Source organism: Macrobrachium nipponense, chromosome 17, assembly GCF_015104395.2.
Source record: "Macrobrachium nipponense isolate FS-2020 chromosome 17, ASM1510439v2, whole genome shotgun sequence".
In the NCBI taxonomy this organism is placed as follows: Eukaryota; Metazoa; Arthropoda; class Malacostraca; order Decapoda; family Palaemonidae; genus Macrobrachium; species Macrobrachium nipponense.
The window spans coordinates 42,726,164-42,734,608 of NC_087210.1; the positions used below are offsets into that span (position 1 = coordinate 42,726,164).

At 32.4% G+C, this 8,445-nt stretch overlaps 1 long non-coding RNA gene across 2 annotated transcripts; it reads left to right on the top strand.

The window, feature by feature from the left end:
* Positions 1-1,525: 1,525 nt before the first annotated feature.
* LOC135196026 (uncharacterized) lies at positions 1,526-3,672 on the top strand. Of its 2 annotated transcripts, none has more exons than XR_010310284.1 (3): positions 1,526-1,632; positions 1,837-1,963; positions 2,447-3,672. It is a non-coding gene; the product is annotated as an uncharacterized LOC135196026 (long non-coding RNA). The 2 variants fall into 2 exon arrangements; XR_010310283.1 differs by having other exon boundaries at positions 1,538-1,676.
* Positions 3,673-8,445: the final 4,773 nt, after the last annotated feature.

Genomic DNA, 8,445 nt, shown 5'->3' on the forward strand with positions numbered 1-8,445 from the left:
TACTTTATGAATCTTTACTGTGCCATACATATAAGGAAGAGTGGCATTAACTGCAGAGAATTTCTTGGTTAGTTCATGGTGGGACTTTAACTAAGATTTCACAGTGCTATTATAATGCTTATTAACGTTATCGGTGGGGTCTCTTATTAGTTTTTCATTAGTGTCTTCATCAGATAAAAGTTGATTAGTCTTTTCAATATACGAATTCTTACTCAAAATAACAATACAGTTTGACTTATCAGCCCTAGTTATATGAATATCTTTATTAGCTCTCAAGCTCTTAAGTGCCATCTGGAATCTCAAAGGTATAGTATGTCTTAATTTTGAATTGCACACATCATATATATATATATATACATCTTTTTGCAATCAAAATGTTCCCAGAGTTTACGTTTCATTTTTTGGTTTTTCTAAGTTTATGAAACCTTTAGCTACTGAAATAATATCGACTTTGTTCTTAGCAAAGCAAAATTTCATACCAAATCCTAAAACAAGTTTTTCATTATCACTGAGTTCATAATTTATGAAGATAGGTTTACATATAAGTCCGGGTTGCTTTTCCGTTGTCCACACAATCCCGAAATAAACGTTCCAATTTCCAATCTACCTATATATACACATGCGAACACGTACTATCGTGCACAAAAGTCCGTTCCCTTTGCCATCCTGAGTTTCGAATTCGCTGACTATGAAACACCGAAGTAGTAGAACAAGTAACTAATGGAAGACCCAACAGATGTCGCACCGTGAGGACATACGGGAACAAGAGTGAGGAGTGGGAAGCAGGCATTTTTCTTGAACATACAATAGTCTCCATATTCAAATATCGTTAGGAAAGTGATCGCAAAGATTTTGTTGTTGACGATAAGGTTTGAGCGTAAAATGTGCAGTTAAGGAAATATGCGAAATAAATATGAGAATAAAAGTGCATATAGGAAGTTGTATCTTATCTTGTTTACCTTCTACCACTTCCTCAACAAGGCTACTGGATCTGTTTTCCTCAATTTAACTCGATGATGGACAGAGGAAAACCAGGATGCGTGAGAGAGAGAGAGAGAGAGAGAGAGAGAGAGAGAGAGAGAGAGAGAGAGAGAATTGAAAAGGATTCGTTTGACATAAGTTTTCAGGTTTATAAAGAATGACTGTGCAGTTAATACTATTACAATTATGAAAAGTCGATTTTCGAGATACCGGATAAAAATAATGTTTCTTTCGATCCCGACGGAAGGTTCACTCATAAATTATTTTGGAATCGATTCCTTAAAATCCAGATTTAAGAATTTTCTTTATGATTAACGTTAATAGACCATAATGGAAACCCACTAAATAATTTTTTTTCGTGTAAGTTAGATTTTTGTTTACATTTTTTTTTCTTATACATAGGTATTCGTCACGCAAAATTTGTTTTGGGCCAGGCGAGGTTATTTTTGGAACGAATTTATGCGGTTCCAGGGTCCTTTGCGCAGCGTACTTGCCTGTTGACGTCATCGAAAGCCGATTTTCGGTCATGTAAAGTCTTCCTTCAATTTGACAGTTGGCTGGTAGACGCATCAGTACGATTAGCGAGTGGTTCTACGGTTATCCATTACGGTTCATCTGCTCCAACGTACATTTGGAGAAAACTGACAAGAAGTAGTATTTTGTGCTATTTCTATTTTATTTAAGGCCAACTTCGTGTAATTTCAAGGCGGCTGTTCATTTTTGAGAATTTTGTGTTCAGAATGGTTTGAATTTGTTCTTTGGACATAGACTATATATTTTAATGTGATTTTTTCTTGGGTAAGTTTGCAGGATTTATCCAGGGTTCTTAAATTTTTCTCTTTTTTTCCACATTAGAAGTTCGACGCCATGGGTTGGTTTCAGTGATGGCCAGTAAGGCAGTTACGGTCTTTAGTTCCACACCGACTCGTCCTTTTCCCGTCTCGCTGTCTCCTCTCCATGTGGTTCCTATGGATTGATTCAAGTTAAGTATCTGTTCTGATAATTATTGGCGGTGACTTATTTTATGCATAATCTTATGCTAAGTTTAAGTTTTTTCTTCACCTGTCCATGTATCTCTAATACATTGTGAAAAAAATCTAGGATTAATATTTTTCTTTATTTTTAGTATATTTTTTCTTGAACAGATCTTGCCGAGGATCTGCGTGTTGGAATGTGGTTTATTACAGTAATAAAAATACAGTAAAACTTAAGTTTCCTATTGTTGTGTATCTAGTTCATCGCAACCAGTTTTCACTAGGCTTTCAAAAAATGTTGTTTTGATTACATATTTAATTATAAAGTAGTCTTTTCCTTACAAGGACTATTAACAAAAAAATTGTTCGTGTTAATTGTTCATGTTAGTATGTGAACATTAAAATTTACTTTAAACAATTTTTTCAAAACTACTTAAATGACATATTTTTTTAAATATATTTAACTTTCTAATGCTCTTTAAACATTTCAGGGAATGATGCTACAATGAATATTCAAGACTGGTTGAAAAAAGGAAAAAACTGCTCCTATCCTGATATCCTTCAGAACTTCAATATCCATATATTTCCTTTTCCTCCACCCCATCGGGGGCGGTGCCCCTGATCGGGTGGAGGCGCTCCTAAGGGCTTACATAGTAGGCGTGTTGGCCTACTGTGCGAGTCCTTGGAGTTTTCGTTGCAGATGCAGTGAGTTTTAACTTTACTATTACTAGTAATTTTTTAAGCTGATAATCTAGTAATTTCATTAAACAAGCGTCGCAGTTAATGTATTGTACATATGCAATGGTTTGTATAAATCTGATGGTTTGTATAAAACTGGTTTGAGTTCCTGTCTTAGCAGGTAACTTGCATAGTAAGCCATATATTAACTTATCATGGGTATTGAATTTATTGGCTTGATCCACTCTGGTGTTAGTTGCTTCTCACCCAAATATTGTGACTTCAAACTATATTTTTTTTTAATATATTAGTTTGGTCAGTTTTTTCATATATAAGTTTTCAGTTTAGGTCAGTTTAATCTTTATAGAAAAACTGTATGATTACATCTGGATTAGTGTTTCTGGCTTTTCAAAGCTTCCATTTCATTTTTAGTTTTGGATCATGATATCTATTGAAATCTTAAAATCTATGGTTATAACTTTTTATATATTTGGTAGATGTTAGTATTTTGAAGGAGGTTTGATGTTTTATGCAATATTTTATTCGAAAAGAGAGTGCATAAAAAAACTTACGTAATGAACAACAGTGGACGTTAATTTTTCATTTTTTTTCTTTGTATTAAGGTTGCTTTTAATTTAGTTTTACCCAAAGCTTTTCCTGTTATTTTCATGACTTACAATTGGCCTTTGATATTATGAGTAATTGTGTGATTAGTTCATGGAATTATACTCCTTTTTCCATCTGTTACAAAAGCGGGGCTTTTTTAATTTCAGTTTTGAATTGTGATATAACAGGTCTTGGGAATAAATTCTGTAACCATACATTCATGATCAAGAGATTCCAGGGCGTGCATCATCGTCTTATTACCAATTTTTGTAACCACATAAAATTGACCCTGATTGTCAGCAAAAGGGTACATAAGCTGTTAAATGTTTTTATGACTCAAGGATATGACTTTTAGATATTTGTTTTAATAGTTCTAATTTGGATTAGTACTGTATAAAAAATTGTTAACGAATTTAAAGGAGATTGACTGTGACTATATTTTGAGATTTCATCCTATAGCGTTCAATATTCTGATGGCTGAGAGGTTAAAAGTCTGGTTTTATACAGTATTCTCACCTAGGGTAAATATATTTGGAATGATAGTTGGCCTTGTGTGAAACTGACAAGATCCTAATTATGCGTTTGTTAATAAAAGTCGATTGATAATCTGGGTAGTCCCTTGTACAATGCAGAATTAATATAAGAAATAACTTGGAATCTCTACTAAAAGGCTGCCCTGCAGTTAATAGTGGGGTTAGAAATTGAGTTGATGATAGGGTTTGCTTTGGTTGGAAGTTTGGTGATAAGTGACCCGAGGTTAGATGAATAATTATAATGCAATTAGTGTAAATGTATATTTGAGCTGCAAATTTAATTTTAGATGAAGGGTGAAAGTGGAAGGTTGGGTTTTTTGTTATAGAGAACAACTAATGCACTCTTAAGTTAACACTAGTTTAAAATTGCCTAATTACAATCCAGGGCTGCAGCAATTTATGGGCATGTCAACTCAACACGGATTATTGAGGAAATGACAGTGAAACTCTGGTTTTAGGAGATTTAGGCAAGATAAGCTGTGCTTCCAAGCAGGCGATAACGGCAGGAGACTAGCGATTCACGTAATTTTTTACTGATGGTATGAGCTATTAAACCTAAAAAACAAGCGGTGAAGATGGCATACACCACTTTGTATTAAAATTTAAAAAGGTCAAAGTAAAGTTGCCTGAAAAATGTGTTTAAATGCTTAATGCGCTACTATGCATAGTTAAATGTCTGTTTAAATGAGACTTTACTCTTTATTGAAAACCTAATATTTTGCTATCTCCTCCACGAAATACAGATGATTCAAACAGGTTACAGGAGTCCAGAGGGTAGTAATTTCATAAAGAAGAAAAAGTAAGTGTCTGGTCCTGGAATATGTTTGTTAGCATTATTTGGTTAAGAATGCACACGGCCATGTAGTATTGATAATGAAATCAGTATTAATCAGAATAGTAATGGCAATATTCATCACAAATTCTCATTACTCTTGTTATTAATATTATAATCATCATTACTGTATTATTCATACTTCGACATCAGGGAAGGGGATGACAGAATATGCATAAATACATAACCCGTATACATACACATACATAGACGGATATGGTACTCACATAAATGCACATACACAACAAATTAAATTATATATATATATATACATATATATATATATATAATATAATATATATATTATATTGTAATGTATAATAATAATATATAGATATATATATATATATACCATATATAATATAATTATATATAATTATATGGTATGTATATATATAATATGTATATATATTAATATATAAATTTTTATATTAAAAATATAATATATATTATAATTGTATGTATATTATATGTATAGATAATTATATATATATAGAATTATATTATATGTATATATTATATATTAATTATATATATATATATATGTATTATATATATATAACATTATATATAAATATATATATATATATATATATATATGTTATATTATATAAATTATAGGTATATAATATATAATATTATATTAATAATATATATTTATATATATATTATTATATATATAATTATATTATATATATGATATAATGTATGTATATCTATATATATATATTATATAAGATATATATATATGTATATTATATTTAATAATATATATATATATATATATATATATATATAGGATATGTATATATATCTATATATTTAGTATATATATTATTATAAAATATATATATATATATATATATATATCTATATATATATATATCTATATCATATATATGTATATATATATAATATATATATTATAATATATATATTAATATAATAATATATATATATATATATTATTGACCCCCTCGTCTACCCAGCAGTCAATTAAATTATTCAGTTGTTAGAAGAACAGCAATTTTTCCCTAACATCAGCTGACTTTAGGCGGGAAACACAAAGCTGAGTCTCCTGTCATGTCTCCTCGCTCGCAAGTGCTTCCTTAACGCAAGTTACCTATGATCAATTTTGGAAACCAGCATTGAAGTAAATTTGATTTTGGCCAGCTCTCCCTTGTTGTGAGAGATAGGAGTGGTCCACGTGCAGCCAAGTTGCCTTGCCTTATCCCAGGCCATTCAACGGCCTCTTGTAAATAAATGTAAATTAATTAGCTGTTTTTAATGGCGATCTTCTAGAATAAAAATAACCAAATCAATCCTTTTTATAGTTATCTAAGGTAAGTCAGAAGGCCTCTATTTCCATTTTTTCCCTCTAATATTTTCCATTTACATATAATACATAATATATGTATCATATGTATGTCTGTATGTGTGTATAATTATGGAGGTCAGTAGAATAGGTAAGTTGTTAAGAATAGTCGTTGTAGCTAGTCGGTGAGAATGTTCACCAGTCAAGAAAAATCGGCCATTTTTTATTTTTGGTCTGAAAAGTTAGAAAGGCCTTAATATAAACAAAACATTTGCATATCTCCCTTTTTCATACTCGTCATTCAAGTATTACCCCTATAAAAGTCACCTTTGTCCTTTTGTCTAAATCGTTTGGTGCTTGTGTATCGCCTTATTAACCACTTACCTGGTGATATTTAGCATACGACGCATACGATTATTTTCTTTGTTGCATACTGCAAAAACACGCAACACGAAAGCAGTCTTGCGGCCATGTGAACAATTTGCTAAGCTTGCCATAGGTGAAGCAGCCATCACGTATAACCTATGTTTGACCTATGTATGATCGGCAGCCCTCACCCTCTTGTCGGCTATGTTTACCATAATTCAAGGTTACCAGGTTTATCGGTCCAAAATATCCTACCAAACACCTCTAATTGAATCTACTTTCATTTCATATGATTGTATTTCACCAATGCCAAAGGTTTTGTATAATTGATAGTCAAAGGGTAAATAGAAATTGCGTTATAATTGTTATATATTCCTATAGTCAACGTAACAGTTTACAATGAAAAAAGTAATATTGTCATATGTATATTTACCAAATTCGTATTAATTATCCGTGGTATCACCAATGGAAACCGTAATATTATCATCATTCTCAACAATGATTTGCCTAGCCTTTCCTTTAATACTTATTGTACAATAGGGTCAAATATTCGGGTACATACTAAATTGAGCTAAGTTTCCCTTTAAATTTCTTTGATTTACTTTGGTAAGGGCCTTAATTATCAACAATACACATCACTGCATATTTTTGTCCATTAGGCTGTGACTTGATATAACTATTTCCCAAATACGATCCTTATCCGATGCTTTGGTAAAATTTTATCGACGAAACTCAATTAGACACGGCCCTGAAATGCACAGTAATTTAGTACCACTAAAAACGGGGGCATGGGGACAAAAAATACAGAACTTAGCATAGTGCACAAAAGTCCGTTCCCTCTGCTGGTCCAGAGAGTGAACACAAATCCGCTGATTATGAAACCCCAAAGCTGTTGAACAAGTAACTCTATATCTAATATCGTCAAAAAGTGATCATTAAGTTTTTGTTGTTGACGATATGGGGTTTGACTGTAAAATGTGCTACCAAAAGCATGATACCTCCTCCCACAGGTTTGGGGTAGTTTCATCCTTAATCCTTTGGTATAGACTATTATGTTAATTTAAAAAGGGCCAGCACCATAATATTGTTTGTGGATTAATAGTTTTCATGCCCATGGCATTCTTCATTAGCAATAATCACAATTGGACAGGTAGAGGGCTATTCAATTCACAGTGCATTGTCGTTACTGTAACTTCACATCACCAACAAAACCGCCAAATAATACATACTGAAAAAAATCATTCGCTAATTACGTCTATTACACTGCCACTTACCCAGAAACTCTCTCTGCTATCAATTTTTTGTCTTTATCTCTGTGCTATGATTATTGTTCCTCTGCTTTTTTCTTTCCATCTTTTTACTGACTATGAATTTGTTACATTGATGAAAGTATCTGAATCTTTCATTTTGTGTTTCATCTATCAGGATCGTAGACAGTGTATGCAACCACATACTCAAGGAAAGCAGGCACAAAAATACTCAGAAAAAAATTTAACAGTATTTATCACAAAATGGAGATAAACAACATAAATCAGCCTTGTGGGTTTAAGTAAAATACATACTGCAAAACTGAGCCTCAAGCAAGAGGACAAAATACCAGGTTCTCGGAGAGCCACAGGACACCCTAAAGCTAAATAACTAATGCCTATTAGAAATTCAGAGGAGAAGAACAAAGATTTCATGAATCAGTGTGGATCCAAACATATGCCGGCCAAAACAATACTAAATAACAAAAGGCTGAAGGAAGTGAAAGATATCAAAACGAGGAAAACCTTGAATTTACCTACATAGCCATACGCAACTCAAGATATGGAATACTATCCACCTGAAGCTCTTCCTGAAGCTGCATAAAAGAGGCACACCCCTATATCTAATTGGCATTTTACATTGCTGGTTCTCCACACAGCAATTCTGTGTCAAATGGGGTAACGTATGTATTATCGTACACCTTCGGCTCCCTAAACGGGCTTCGGCAAGGGGACATTCTCTCTCCATACTTGTTTAATACATATGCAGATGCCATCTCCATACTTGTTTAATACATATGCAGATGCCTTGAATGTCAAACTAAACTCACTCCCTATCGGATTGAACTGTCAGTGAAAAAACTATAAACAACTTCTGTTCCGCCGACGATATGGTTCTGATTTCCCCATCAGC